Below are 15,235 nucleotides of genomic sequence, written 5' to 3'. Positions count from 1 at the left end.
AGAGAAAAGCAAGACAGGATGGATTTTTCTGCTGAATTCACACACTCCTCCTGAGTGTGTGAATGAGTGGATCTCTGATGTTTGTGCCTTCTCTCGGGCTCTTTTCCTTCTGTTAGTTTGCCAATTTCAATATGATGGTCTTTGTTTTATCTGATTATATTATATTTTGTTTTGTCTTATTGTCATTATCTCTTAGAAGCCTGTTCTTTTCTAAGGAGTGTTTCTGTTAGAATGGGTTTGGATCTTGATAGGATGGGAGGTGGGGAGGAGCTAGGAGGAGTAGATGGAGGAGAAACTTTAATCATGACATAGCGTATGAGAAAATAATTTCTTTTCAATTAAAAGGGAAGAGAATAAATTAGGTTCTCTTAATATAAGAAAAGTATTATGATGTAGAACACTGAAAATTAAATATAAGAAAATCTCATTATAAGAACAATTTTAATACATTAGAATTAAACTAAAGTATCTAAACACACACATTAGATTAAGTTTTATTAATTAAGCTACCATCAAGAGAATATTCTAAGTATTTAGATGGGATACTTTTATTTTTTATTCAGAGACAGTACTTTGTATATCATAGGTTCCCTTTGGACTACGTAGCCATGGATGACCTTGACCTCCTGCTTGTAATGCCTCTGCCTTAGCAGTGCTGACCTCATGTTAGAAGAGATTTGATGCCAGTAATTGGTTACTGAAAAACTGGATGAACAAAATGCAGGCGATATTTAGTAGACCATACAAAGTGAGAGTGAGAAGAGAGGAGAAAAGGAGGAGGGAGGAAGTGAAGGATCCAGGAGACAGAAACTGATACCCAAACCTTGCTTGATACTCTAGTCAGGCATTCCAGAGCCTGTGTGTCACTGCTGTAGATAAACTGATGACCTATTATCATTGTTGTCATCTGTAGCTGTGCTGGAGTTACTTTTGTTCTCTCACTGTTGCGGCTGCGTCTGTCACCACTGAAGACTTTCCCAAACTGGAAACAAGATGAAAGGAGTTTCATAATACAAACTCCCACCAGGACACGATTAACAGCATCCCGACCGGGCGCCAGTTGGTATGAGATGTTGGAAATGTCATTTGTAGATGCCAGCTCTCCAACTCACAGGATCAGAGGCATGTAAGGACAGGAGCTTAAAATAAACATATAAATAAGCAACACTATTGTCTGAGAAATGTGCATTTCAATAAAAGAAGATGGAAGTGTTTATTCATTCATTCATCAAATATTTGTGCAGTGCCTCCCAGGTGTCAGCAGCTCTTTCAGGTGTTGGGTACAGAAGAAGCAAGGCAGATGAAAAGAGCTTCTCACTGTATTTTTGAACTTTCAGTTCAGAAAAGACAGGTAGCAAATAATGAGTCGTTAAATTCTCCAGCATATTGAAATGTGATAAATATAATAGAAAAATATAGAGGAGAGAAGAACAAGGCCAGAGAATTCTGGAAAGACGACAGCCATTTTATGCAGGCATGAATGAGAAAAGTCGAGTCGGGATGTAATATTAAATAGTTGTTTCAGTAATATACAAATTAAAACGAAATGAAACATAATGGGGGCATAGAAGGATGCTATTTGTTGGCTCAAGATGTATTGGATTTGGAAAGCACAATAATCACATGTATAATTTGCAGGTTTTCAGGGCAACAGCACAGCATGGATAACAGCATTGTTCTGAGGAATGAATAATAGGCATGTGAAAAGCTGTGAACTGTTGAGAGTTGTAACAAAAATGTGCTCTTTAAATATTAGATTTATATAACCATTGAAAGGAAAATATTAGATTTATGTAGAAATGTACACATGTACAAACAACATCAGCCACACAAAAGTCTTCCCTTAACTGGTTCCTAGATTTTATGTGTAAGACCACAAATGAAGCCTCAATAAACGTGAAAGAAGGAGCATTACATTAAGATCATGTTACATTAAACAAACTTCGAAGTCTATAGCAACTGAGAGCTTGAAAACAGCCTTTGGATTGAGGACCTAAAATAAACCCCAACCTTACACAGGAACTCATGGGAAATTATAAACTACAAATGATATGAAAGAAAAATATTTGTTGGATATATTTTATATAAACCTTACCTGGAGACAAAGAACACTGGTGAAAAGCAAAATAAAACAAAACAAAATGAAATTTTGACATAAAAATTTGAAAAGCACACACACACACACACACACACACACACACAGAGAGAGAGAGAGAGAGAGAGAGAGAGAGAGAGAGAGAGAGAGAGAGAGAGAAAGAGAGAAGAAACTACAGATTAAAAATCATAGAAATAGGGCAAAAAAGGTGGATCAGCGAAATGTAGAGTAAATTGGAACAAACCTTTAATGAGGTTGATGTTTAAAAATTATAAAGTAATAAAATACATATTAGTAGGAATGAAATAATATTCTGAAATTCAGTAAAATTATACATTACAAACAGATATAAACTAGGTAGCAAATGTGGTACAAACTGTTGAATTCATGTATCTTTTATTTTAAAATTTTAGCAATGACTCTAAGAACAAGAGTGCCATGCCTACTGAACAGACACAGATGAGAGGCTGTCAAAATGTTTTTTCTTCTATTGTTTTGATCATTCTCAGGTTAGGGATACACGGAAAGATGTAAGTGATATGGAAGTAGAAGATCCTATGAAAAAGATGGTTTAAATGAAGCAAGGTTGGAGCGGTGTTGTGTATTACTACATTCAAAAAAAAATCTTCAGAAGATCCCTGGGAGCTTGATCCCTTAGAATTAGGAAGCATGGGCCCAATTATTTACGTTTTCTAGGAAAATACTATGAGCATGAGACGACATCATCACCAACTCATGGTAGCAATAATAAAATTGTTTTATTTTAAATTTGTGGGCGGGGACAGGGATCACTGGGTAATGTGCTTCACAAAGAATATTTTATTGCAAAAGGCACAAGAAGAATCAACAATAGAGCTGTTCTGTGTTACACACTAGAGACCAACAACTTGAAGGAAGAGACCTGAGGTTGTGGCTCTAAGACAACATATTTTATAAGAGCAAATGTAGGTGGTAGGTTCTCAGACAGAGACACATAAGAAGGTATCTTGAACAAAGCCTTTGGATAATTCAATTCAATATCCGCCACACCCAAAGGCTACAATGGTGCTAGTTAAGGAAGGCATGTGCTTTTACTTTGTTCCTACTTTTTTCTCTTTATTTGTTGAGCAGTCTCTTATAGTATTTATGACAGCACTAAAGAAAAGTGGATTCTGGAGAAGACAATAAACTAAGTAAGACCCAAACTGGTCAAAATGGCAAGTTTCAAATGAAGGAAGATTTAAGTTGAGAGGTTAGGAATACAAAGGACATACCTCAGATAGAAATGTGATGTACAAAAAGCCCAAAATGAACATCAACTTAAATAAAAAGAACTCAAAGCAGTTCCACTAGTCTCGAACTTAACATGGATTTTCACTCCCTCTATACCTATTTAATATAGTACTTGGTTCTAAGCTAAAGCAATAAGGCAACTGAAGAAAAGCAAGAGGAATATGAATAGAAAAGAAATAAGTCAAGGCATATTTATTTGCAGATGATATTAATGTATACATAAGTTACCCTAAAAATCCCTCTGGGGAACTCCTACAGTTGATAAGCATTTTTAGCAAAGTAGCAGACTACAAAATTAAGGCATAAAAGTCCAGACCTTCTTATAGAAAAGTTAACCAATGAACTGAGAAAGAAATTGGGGAAGCAACATCTTTCACAATAGTCAAGAAATATAAAATATCTTGGGGCAATTCTAACCAAGCAAGTGAACAATTAAAAACTTTAAGACATTAAAGAAAGAAGCCAAAGACGATAGAAGATGGTAAGATCTCCCATGTTCATGAATTGGTAGAAATACAGTGTAAATGTCCAGTCTACTAAAAACAATTCTACAAGGGTAATGAACATCAAGACTCCAATACAATTCTTCATAGAACTTTAAAGGATAATCATCAGCTTCTATGAAAACACAAAAAAAAAGTCCCAACTGATAAAACAACTGCTGAAGGTATCACCATTCCAGATCTCGAAGTGTAATAGAGAGCTTTAAGAACAATAACAGTATGCTATTGACATGAAGCAGACATGTTGATCAATGAGACAGAATTGAATGCCCAGACAGAAATCCACACACCCATGAACACCTGATTTCTAATAAAGAAGCCAGAAATAAGTACTGAGGGAAAAGACCACAGCTACAGTAAATGATATTGTCTATAGTAGATGAGTGCAAAAAAAAATCCAAAGAATTTTTATCATCATTTTTATCATCATCTACAAAACTCAGCTCCAAATGGTTCAAATGCCCCAACATGAAGCCAGATGTAAAGAATGTAAGAGAAGCTAGTTAGAAGAGAAAAAAAAGAGCCCCGACGTTACTGGCATAAGGAAATACTTTCTGAACAGAACACTGGCAGCACAGGCACTAATATCAACAACAAGTGGGCTCTCATGAAACTGGAATCTTCTGTATGGCAAAGGAAGTCATCATTTGGAGAAAACAGGAGCCTACAGAATGGGAAAACATTTTTAGCAACTATACATCCAATAGAGAACTAATATCTTTTTTTATTGGATATTTTATTTACAATTCAGATGTTATCCCCTCCCCCCCCCCAGGAACACACTATTCCATCTCTCCTCCTCCTGCTTCAATGGGGATATGCCTCTACCTACCCCCACACTCCCACCTCCCCACCCTACAATTGCACCACACATAAAATTCAACCTTCATGGTACCAAGGATCTCCTCTCCTACCTATCCCCAACAGGGCCATCCGCCCTTACATATACAATGGGAGCCATGGGTCTCTCCCTAAGTGCTCCCAGGCTGGTGGTTTAGACCCTGGGAGCTCTGGTTGGTTGGTATTGTTGCTCTCCTCATGGGACTCTTTCAGTCTTCACTCTAACTCCTCCATTGGGAACCCCTTGATCAGTTCACTGGTTAGCTGTGAGCATCTGCCTCTGAATATGTCAAGCTCTGGCAGACCTCTAAGGAGACAGGCTCTTGTCAGCATGCACTTCCTGACATCTACATCAGCGTCTACATTTGATAACTGCACATGGGATGGATACCTATGTGGGATGGTCTCCAGATGGCCCCTCCTTCAGTTTCTGTCCCATACTCTGTCTCCATATTTGCTTTCTTGAATATTTTGTTACTCCTTCTAAGTAGGACCAAGGCATCCACACTTGGTCTTCCTTCTTCATGAGCTAATATCTAAAACAGATAAAGAACTAAAAAATGGGCAAAAAGAAAATAATTCAATTAATAAATGGATAAAAATTAAACACAGAGATATCCAAAGAGGAAAGACAAATGTCTGAGAAATACCTAAAAAATGTTCAACACCTTTAGTCGTCAAGAAATTGCAAGTCAAAACTACTTTGAGATTTAATATTATACCAGCCAAAGTAGCCAACATCAATACGAGTGACAGATCACACAGGCTAGAATGTGGCGTAAGGGTACACTCATCTATTACTGGTGGGAGTGGAAATGTCTATAGCCATTATAGAAACCATTGTGGCAGTTCCTTATGAAGATGGAGATAGATCTACCTCAAGATACAGCTTTACCACTCTTGGACCCTAAGGATGCTTCATTTTACCACAAAGACACTTGCTAGGCCATCTTCATTGCTGCTCTATTCACAGTAGTCAGAAATGTATAGAAGCCTGATGACTATCATCAAATAAATGAATAAAGAAATGTATGGAACCTATTACTAAGCTTAAGAAGTTTAAAAAATGGAAATTACAAAATTCATAGATTAATGGATGGAGCTAGAAAAATCATCCTGAGTGAGGTAACACAAACTCTAAAAGACAAATATGGTATGTATTAGTTTACATGTTGAAGGTTGTTAAGTCTGGTAACTAAGCTACAATTCTTATAATAATCTTTAGGGATAGTGTAAGGGACTAAAGATTGGGGAAGGATCTCCCTAGAGAGGGAAAAGAGAATAGCTAGTTTTTGATGGACAGAGATTAGTGGACTAGAATGGGGGATCAAGCTGGGAAGAGGAAGGAAGACGTGGTAAGGAAGAAAATATGGAGGCACTCCTAAAACTAAAGGAAGCCTCAACTGAGAAAATACCTCAGTAAGATCAAGCTATAGGAAACCTATAGGATATGTTTTCATCTAGTGATTAATATGGGAGGGCCTAGCCCAATGTGGGTGGGGCCGCTCTTGGGCAAAGGGTCCTGGGTTCTATAAGAAAGCAAGTTGAGCAAGTTATGGAAGCAACTCCCCTTCATGGCCTCTACATTAGCTCCTGCCTGCAGATTCCTTCTATGCTTAAGATTTTGTCCTGAAAAAATAGTTCTGCAATAAAATTTTCAATTTAAAAAAAAATTGAAGAAGGCACTAGAAGGTAGAAAGACTTCCCATGATTACAGATTGGGAAGATTAATATAGCAAAAAAATGGGAATTTTACAAAAAGCAGTCTACCAATATAATGAAATCCTAATAAAAATTTCTACAGATATATATATAGAGGAAGAATTATGTAGAAGCACCAAAGATCATGGATAACCAAAGAAGTTTTAAGCAAAGAGAATAGTTCTGGATGTATTGCATACTTGATTTTGAGCACTGCAGAGACAGTAATGTAAACAGCATGATGCTCACAGAAAATAGGCACATGAACAAACAGAAGAAAGGACCCAGAAACTATCTGCAACCCATGAAACTCCAGCCACTTGATTTTTGACAAGCTAAAAATACACATAGAGAAAAAAATAGCAGTTAAAAAAATAGTGCCGAGAAAATTGAATATCTGCATATATAAGAATAAAACTTGATTCTTATCTCTTATTCAAATACTTATCTCAAATATTCCAATATTAGGCCCAAAGCTTTGAAGCTTCTATAGGATAAAGAGAGTACAAGATACAGGCATATGTAAGGACTTTCTGAATAAAACTCCAGTCATTAAAAACAAAACAAAACAAGGCTAACAGTAAACAAATGGAACCTTACAAAACTAAAAAGAAAAAACAGGATACTGTTAATAAAGTAAAAACACAGCTTATAGAATGGGATAAAATTTGTTGCCAACTATTCATCTGACAAATTATTAGTATTTAGAATGTACAGCTTTCAAAGAGCTAATTAAGAGCACAAACAACCTAATTTAAAAATGCTCTTGAGAACCAAATGGATAGTGTTCAACAGGAGAAGCACAAGATGCTTCCCTAGCCCTCTTCCCCCACCCCTGAGATAATTCTTATGGGTAGGGGGTAGGAAGGCAGAGGAATCAACAACACAGATTCCAGGAGCCAGGTAAGAAGCAGAAGAAGACTTGTTAAATGAAATAATGATGAGTACCTATATACCCTGTGCCCTCTTAGTCCACAACTGTTTGTCCTACACAACTGGTACCAGCAGATGGGCTAACCTGGTCATAGTTTGCCTCTGGGTGTCAGACAGATTCCCAGGAGCAATGCAGGAGCACTTGCGGCACATGCCAGGGCCATTACACTCCAATAATCAGAACATATTGACTTACCCTTATAACAAATGACCAATTATACTTCAAAAAATATTCACTATCTAAAAAATAACAACAAAAAGGTATCCTTAGTCACAGGGAAATGCAGATTACAAATACTTGGATATTTCATTTTATCCCATCAGAATGACCAGTATGGAGAAGACTAGGCTGACTCCATGACAGACTTCAAATTGGCAGTTCAGGAGACTAGACCTAAATCTGTTTCCAAAAACTGGTCAAGTTCAGGCAAGTCAAGGTCTCAGAAGCTGCTCCACCACCTGGCCCGAGGCAAGAACAATGGGTCAGCAGCGGTTTTCAGACTTCCTCAACAACAGTTTCCAGACTTCCCCAGCAATAGTTTTCAGACCCCTAGACCCCAGCAATGGTTCTGGAATGTTCCTAGAGATAGACCCAAGATTCACATAGAGGTTACCTACCAGAATTCCCCTAATGTGGTTTAAATTGGGCATGCAAGCTCACTTCAAGGTCTATCTTTGTAGATGGTAGACCCTAGCATGCTGGACTTCTACAGAATAAAACAGTCTTTGGGTTTATATACTATTTGAGTCCAAGGTATCATTTTCCAGAAAATCATGGACCCTTACACTATAAAGCAACAAATAACCAGACAAACAAAATTAAAATCAAAAAATGCTGTCAAAGATGTAAGGAAAGATGAACCCCTATTTATCATTACTAGGAATGTAAACTTACAGCTACTGTGGAAATTAGTGTGGACATTACTTAAAAATCTATAAATAGAACTTCTGTATGACACAGCTATACCATTTCTACATATTAGTCAAGGATTCTATACCCTATTTGAAGACACTCCTATATCCTTAATTTTGCAGCAATAGTCACTATGTGAGAAAATAGAACAACCATGGATGTCCATTAGGAGATGAATAGACAATGAAAATATGCACATATCTACTATAAAGATGCACATATTCAACTATAAACAATAAAATTTCTTAAAGTTTCATGCAACTGGAAAATAAACTGAATACATAACCCTGGTCCTGAAATACAGATGCTGTATGTTTTTTCACATCCAGGCGTTGTTACCAATACTTGGAATAGTATGTGGCTGTTTGAGTGCCAGTAAAGGTCAGAAATTGAAATGGATCATAGATAGAGTTAAGAGATGTAGAGGTCTTAACTGAAAAGGTGTAGTAGAATACACCAAACCTGAACATGAAATATGGAATAGTAAGGACAGTCAATTCTATGTAAGGAAGAAGGGGGAAGAGGGCAGGGAGAGGATAGGAGAAGAGGTAGAGGTAACCCAAACAATGAAATATGAAAATCTATCATTTTATAAAAATACAGAAATATATCTAACAGGAAAAGGGAGAGTTTGAATGTAGTTCTCTCTGTGTGGACAATGTTCCTCCCAGAAAGCCATGGACCATTAGATGAAAATCTCAGTGTTAGATGTAGGTGCCTTCCTGTGAGTTCTTGTCCCACAGTCTTCCAAGATAGCACGTTTTTACCATTGGTTGTTGACCACAATTTGATGGTTAGCCACTATAGCTGAAGATGCCACATATTTTGGGCAAAGGACAGAGAAATCAACTGGTCCTGAGAACCTAGTAAAAGTAATGACTGTTGGAGCAAGAAGTGTCAAGTTTGTCCACTGCTGCAGCCACCGATCAGTCACCCATGCTACAGTAAATGACCTTTCACCCATAAAAGCTCAGTGGGCCATAAACCAACGATGACATGAAAATGGGGCAGGGACTAGTTTGGAATAAGAGGAACTTTATTGCAAGAATAAGAGACTTAAGAGAGAACAGAAATTCTCACTAGAAAGCAGAGTGCCAATTTAAAGGGTTTATTGACCTCAGGTTTAAAGACTGAAGACCCTGGCTCAGAATGTTAATCAAGGGGTAACTGTAGGGTGTGGTTATGGGAACCTGTAATGTAATGACCTGTTCTGTCTTCAGAAGAGATTTATTATGTTTCTACATGTTACCAGGAAGTTTGGGGAGCTTCATGTCACGTACCATAAATTAGTGAGAGAAAAATTTGGGGTCAAACCTGGTGTACTATGTACTACCAGGAAATTGATATTTCCTTTTTGTTGTTGTAGTTTTGTTAATTTAAAAAAATGCACTAGGAAGGAAGCCTGAAGAGAATTTTATTAGAATTTAAGAGAAAAACAACAGGGCAGGCAAGCTGTAAATTTTAGCATCTGCTCAGAGGAGGAACTAGAGCGAAAATGATGCTGTTTGTGAGTAGTCTCATGGCTGAAGCAGGAGCCATGAAAATTGCTCCAGAGGAAAAGTCTGAGTAAACCCTAGAAGAAAATGAGAAATTTCTGATTTTTTGAATAGCTCAGGAAAGTGGGCAAGCTTACCAGAGCTACCTGATGTCATCTCCATAAGCAACTGCCTCAAGGAACTGGCTTTCAGAAAGACAAATGCCTTATCTCATTAGGGAGATTATTATTACTTACATCTCTGTAGTATGACAATAAGAGTATGGGACTTCACAAAGCCTAGTTGAATGATTTACAGGCCCCCTAAATGACCTCTTAAGTGCTGAGTATGTAATATCCAATCTTTGGAGAAGACCAGCATGCCATGTTGATACCAAGGGTCAGAGCTGGTTCTGTCAGGAAAGGGTTCATCCTCAATGCCAGGCAATGTTACCAATCCCTATCTACCTATGTATCAGCAAGCTAGGGCAGGTATATAAAGAATTGGAATAAACTTTGATAGAGAAAAGTGATGCTGCATGTCCAAAAAGATCAGCCATATACACTGTTGTACAGGAGGTTTTATTTTCTTTTTCCATTTCCTTTAGGCATAGCATGATGCCATCCTGGACTTGGCCCCTGGTAGCCATGCCAATCAGAGCTAAACAATACATTGGTAGCTATGTCTATGGTAACTTTAATAAGTATAGTGACGTTTCTTCGTGGACAGTGGAAGGGTGGGTCAGGAGCTCCTCAACTGAGATCCAGCTGGTGTATTTCTCTGTCTCCTGCTGCAAGTGATCCTGGAATGTACTAAGCATGGAAGAAGTAAAGGGTGAGTGAAAAGTGTATCTCTTCAGTGAAGCTCCCATGAGGTCATCATCCATGATGACCCCATCATGGATTTGTGTTTACATCAAGTGCAGGTGTTTAGAAGGTCAGTCATTCTTTAGGGGTAACTGCCCCTCATCTGTGTACTATGAATAATAGTGAATAAATACTGAAAATTATGTGGAAAAAATCATGAAAAAATAATGTTCAGAAATCTCTTGGTTGTCCTGAGTTAGACTTTGGTGAAATTATATTTTGGTTTATTTTTAGTAACTATCTGGAGTTAATACCCATTTACAATCCTCCCCCATATCCCCTCAGAAAAAGTTAATGCAACATCTATGAATAAACCAATTCATGGTATTTACTTGGAACAAAGAAAAGTGTAATACTTAGGCTTTTTGGAAAGATTGGAGCTGATATTTTAAGAGAAAGAAACATGCTGGCTGAGTATATAGTGGAACACCTGTAATGCATTCCTCTTGTTGGTAGTGCTATTTTTTGTTATGGCTTCATTCTAGTACCATACACAGAATGACATAAACAAGAGTTTTCATGTGATATCAGCCATTATGGTAATAAGGATAAGAAACAATCCCAAATATCCATCAACAGATGCACAGAGAAGAAAGTTGCGAGTCATGAATATAGTAGGGTTGATAGAGAATGTAGACGAGAATAAAATTCAAATATATGTTCACTTTTTCCACATAGGAGTCAATCCATCATAATATTAAGTGATTATGTGTAAAGTCTCTGAGAAGAATATTCTATGCTTTCTAGAACTAAAAAGCTTTAGTTATTGGTGCTTCATTTTAGGGAAATTCCCTGAGTGCCATTGCTGCCAATTCTCATTTTTCATTTGTTTCAGGACCTTGATGTGTGGCCGTTTGTTCAGTATAGAAGTTTTCTGGTTTAGAAGTATAATGCCCATAAGCTGCAGAAATGGTTCAGCCATTTAAAGGCTAGGCACACAATCGAAGTATAAGAACTATAATGTCACCTACCTTTGGTGAAGTTAGTCTGCCTTGCTGTCAGCAAGACAGACAGCTCGATCCACCCAGCAACATAAGCAGTTCTCAAAGATAGCATTTGAACATAAACAGCATATTGCAAACCACTGAGCAGGATCACACATTTATGTGAATTTTGTATGTTTTAAAACACATGCACAAAATTGCATAATTCTTATTTTGAGTATATTTAAGAATATGCATGTGATGATCGCTGGCTACTTTTAGATTGGGTTTGCTTAACTCTTCTGGACACTGAAATCAGAAAAGAAAATTTAAGCATATTTAGCTAATCAGAACTCAAATGAGTAATTTGCTGCTTTTTCTCTCAATGAAATTAAGAACCACCAGATGTAGCACGGGTTATGTCTGGTACAAGGCTGTCCTTGCATGCCCTGCCGGTCTTTCTTCAATAGATAATGTGGAAACAACGGCTACTGCTCCCTTTCAGCACCTTCACTATCTTCTCTGCACGGAACAATGGAGTATGGTGCTCTATTTTAGAGCTGGAACCACTCTTATGGAAGAATTATTGCTTCCCAGGGGTTTCTGAAGAGAACTGTAGGCATTAATATTTCCTTTTCATACAGTAGTGATAATTTGAGGCTGGAAAATCACTCAAATATTTATGAACTACCTGCCCATGCTAGTGCCTAGACTCTCATCAGACTTATAGTAAAGCACAGATCTTGTCATCAAAGACTGGTGTGTTCAAAGGAAGAAGCAACATATAGTCTCAGACATCTTTAATTGTAAAAACAAACCTTCACATTTCTGTTGAAGGTGTTGCTGTCTACGACATAGTAAAGTGTTTTCTATTCAAAGAAACAAAGACTGTTGAAATGTGTTGTTATTTGGGAGATTTTTTTTTTTCAATTCAGGAAAAATAAACTTGACTAAGTTTTGAGTGTGACGGTTCTCATTAGTAAGCAGGTACTGGAGCTGTTCAGATCCACTGGTGTCTGATTTAAGCTGACTTTAGCAACTACGTTCCACCATAGTCATTCTCCTTTCCCTAATCTCAACCAATACACTGCAGCTCCAGCAATTAAATGCTGACATGTGCTCTTCAACCTACTAGGGCAAAACAAAACAGTAATGACAAACAGCCCTACTTTTGCTATGTGACAATGTGAGCTGTGCTATCCTGTGTTATGTCTGTTGTCTTCAGCTTTACTTTAGTGTTATTTAGGGGGTTTTTGGTTTTAAAGCTAAAACTTTCATGTTCTGAAGAAACCTGGGATGGACTATTTCAGCGTAAGTAACCTGATTTTACCTTTTCTCTCTAACTTTGAACCACGTCACCCATTTCTGCCTTTGAGCTTCATTATCAGGTCTGTTTCAAATGGGACCCCACACATTTCCACGTTCTTAGATTATTTTAAATTGGGCATTAAAGCTATGCGTTGAATCAGAGTTGTACTAGAACATAGATGCACCAATAATTCTTTCATTCTTGCTTCACTTTTTCATATTAGTTGTTAAGTAAAGCCATAACTATGTAGAATATTTGATAGTGATGTGCTACCATATTCCCAGTAACCAAACTCATGCTAGATACATTCAATGGACATTAGTATTTAGATTTTCATAAACATCAGTGCTTAGATTGGTTAATTCTGGCTGTGACTGTGTGGCTTGTTCCCAGATACTTTTCAGATAATTTTAATGAATAAACAGGTGGGTACAAGCAAAATTGCCAGTAAATGTGATTATTAATTCTGAGGATTGCCAAATTCATACATTTATAACAATAAAATTATTTCCTTTATAATCTTCATATCTTTAGTCTTTTGTTTCAGACTTTATCCATATCTTGGTCACATGTCTGTGAAGCTATTGAGCCTTTTTGAAGTTGATTTTGAGAAGCAGAAAATTAATCAATGAATCTGATCATTGTCATCTTATTTTTTAAAAAAATGTGTTTGGCACGGTTATTTGATAAATATGTGTAGTACAAAATAATACAATCAAGCTAACGAAACATGGAATGGACTTGTCAGAGCATTACCTTTAGTTCATATGTTTACTTACTGAAATTATTTACATCGGTTTTATGTTGTATGAAGTTTCTATCTCACATATCCCTTATTGTTCTCCTGGATAGGATGCAACAACTTTTCCTTCATCCATAATGAGGACGTTAATGTATCTTTGCAGACTGTGATTATAACTCAGAAGTAGATCGCTTATGTACCATACCCAAGGTCCCAATTCCAGTGTGACTACCTTGCTATGGCTAATTTTATGGTAAATTTGAGTGAATTTAGAACTCAGTACAAGGATTCTTTTTTTCTTTCTTTTTTTTTTTATTATTTGTGAATTTCACATCATTCATCCAATTTCACTCCTCTTCCTCTTACCAGCCACCAACCCTCCACCCTTGCAACCTCCCCCACAACAACAACAACAAAAATCTTGTGGTAGCTGTAGTGTGTCCCAGTACAATGCAATGAGTTATTGGTCTGGTACAAGGCCTCTGGATTCTGCTACCTTATCAATACTGAAACACTCCAGGACTCCACTCAGTTCATCAGTGGGTTGGATGTTGGGATGGGGAAATTCAAAGCCCTTGGTCTGGTACCTAAGAGGTTAGCACAATGGCACTCATGCTTTCATGCCCTCAGGGCTGGCTTACCAGGAACCCCCATAACCAGGGCCAGCTACTGCCCAGGTGAGATGCACAGAATGCTGTCATGAGTGGTACAGCTGGTGAGGGACAAGGCCAGTTCTCCCACTCAGACCCCAGGGCCAGCTCTCCTGCCTGCCATAGATAGTGAGGTATATGAGGGAGGAGAAGGGGTTTTCTCTCATCTATGCCACTGTCCATCAGAAAAGAGAAAGGCCTGGCCTTCCCGTGTTCATGCCATCATCGGTGCTAGCTAACCTGCAACCCACAACGAGGGCCAGCTCTACTGTGTTGCCCAGGTAAAGTTCAGAGCATGCTCTCTTGAGTGCTGCAGGAGGTGAGGGGCAGGGACAGCTCTCCCACTCTAATAACCTTGGGGCCAGTTCTTCTGCTTGCCATAGATGGAAAGGGGTGAGGGGAGCATATCTCTCACCTATTTCAACACAGGCTGGGGCCAGCTCTCCCTTGCTCACTCCCTTAGGGCCAGCTTGCCTGCAACCCCTATCACCTGGGTCAACTGTACTGTGCTGCCCAGGTGAGGTACAGGGCCTGGTCTCCCAAGTGGGGCATCTGGTGAGAGGTGGGGACAGTTCTCTTATCATAATCAACTTTCTTGCTTTCATGCTTTCAGAGCCGTATTTCCCATGATGCCGAGGTGAAGGGTGGGGCCAGTTCTGTAGAGCCCTCAGACATTAGTATGTCCCCAGCTGCAGCCCAAACCAAGAAAGTCAGCCTGGCCTTTGGTGATAACAGACCCCTGCTACAACAGGGCCATGGAACCCCTAGTGGCAGCATAGGCCAGGACTCCACCATGGTCCCAGGTGGCACCACCAGGTATTCATATCAGGCTGCTGCTCATTACCCTGGAATCTCCAGATCTGTCTGTCTTCCTTGCTCCCACATGCTTCTGTTTCTCTTTCTCTTCCATTTCTCCACCACTTACTTGCCTCTCTTAATGGCACCCAGGACTCTGACTGGGATCTTCTTAGGAGTGGTCTCAGGAATATTATACCCCAGTCATAGACTATGGT

The sequence above is a fragment of the Arvicanthis niloticus genome, chromosome 25 (assembly GCF_011762505.2).
Source record: "Arvicanthis niloticus isolate mArvNil1 chromosome 25, mArvNil1.pat.X, whole genome shotgun sequence".
Taxonomy (NCBI): Eukaryota; Metazoa; Chordata; class Mammalia; order Rodentia; family Muridae; genus Arvicanthis; species Arvicanthis niloticus.
The sequence above is the reverse complement of the archived record's forward strand: the minus strand, read 5'-3'. Positions refer to the sequence as shown.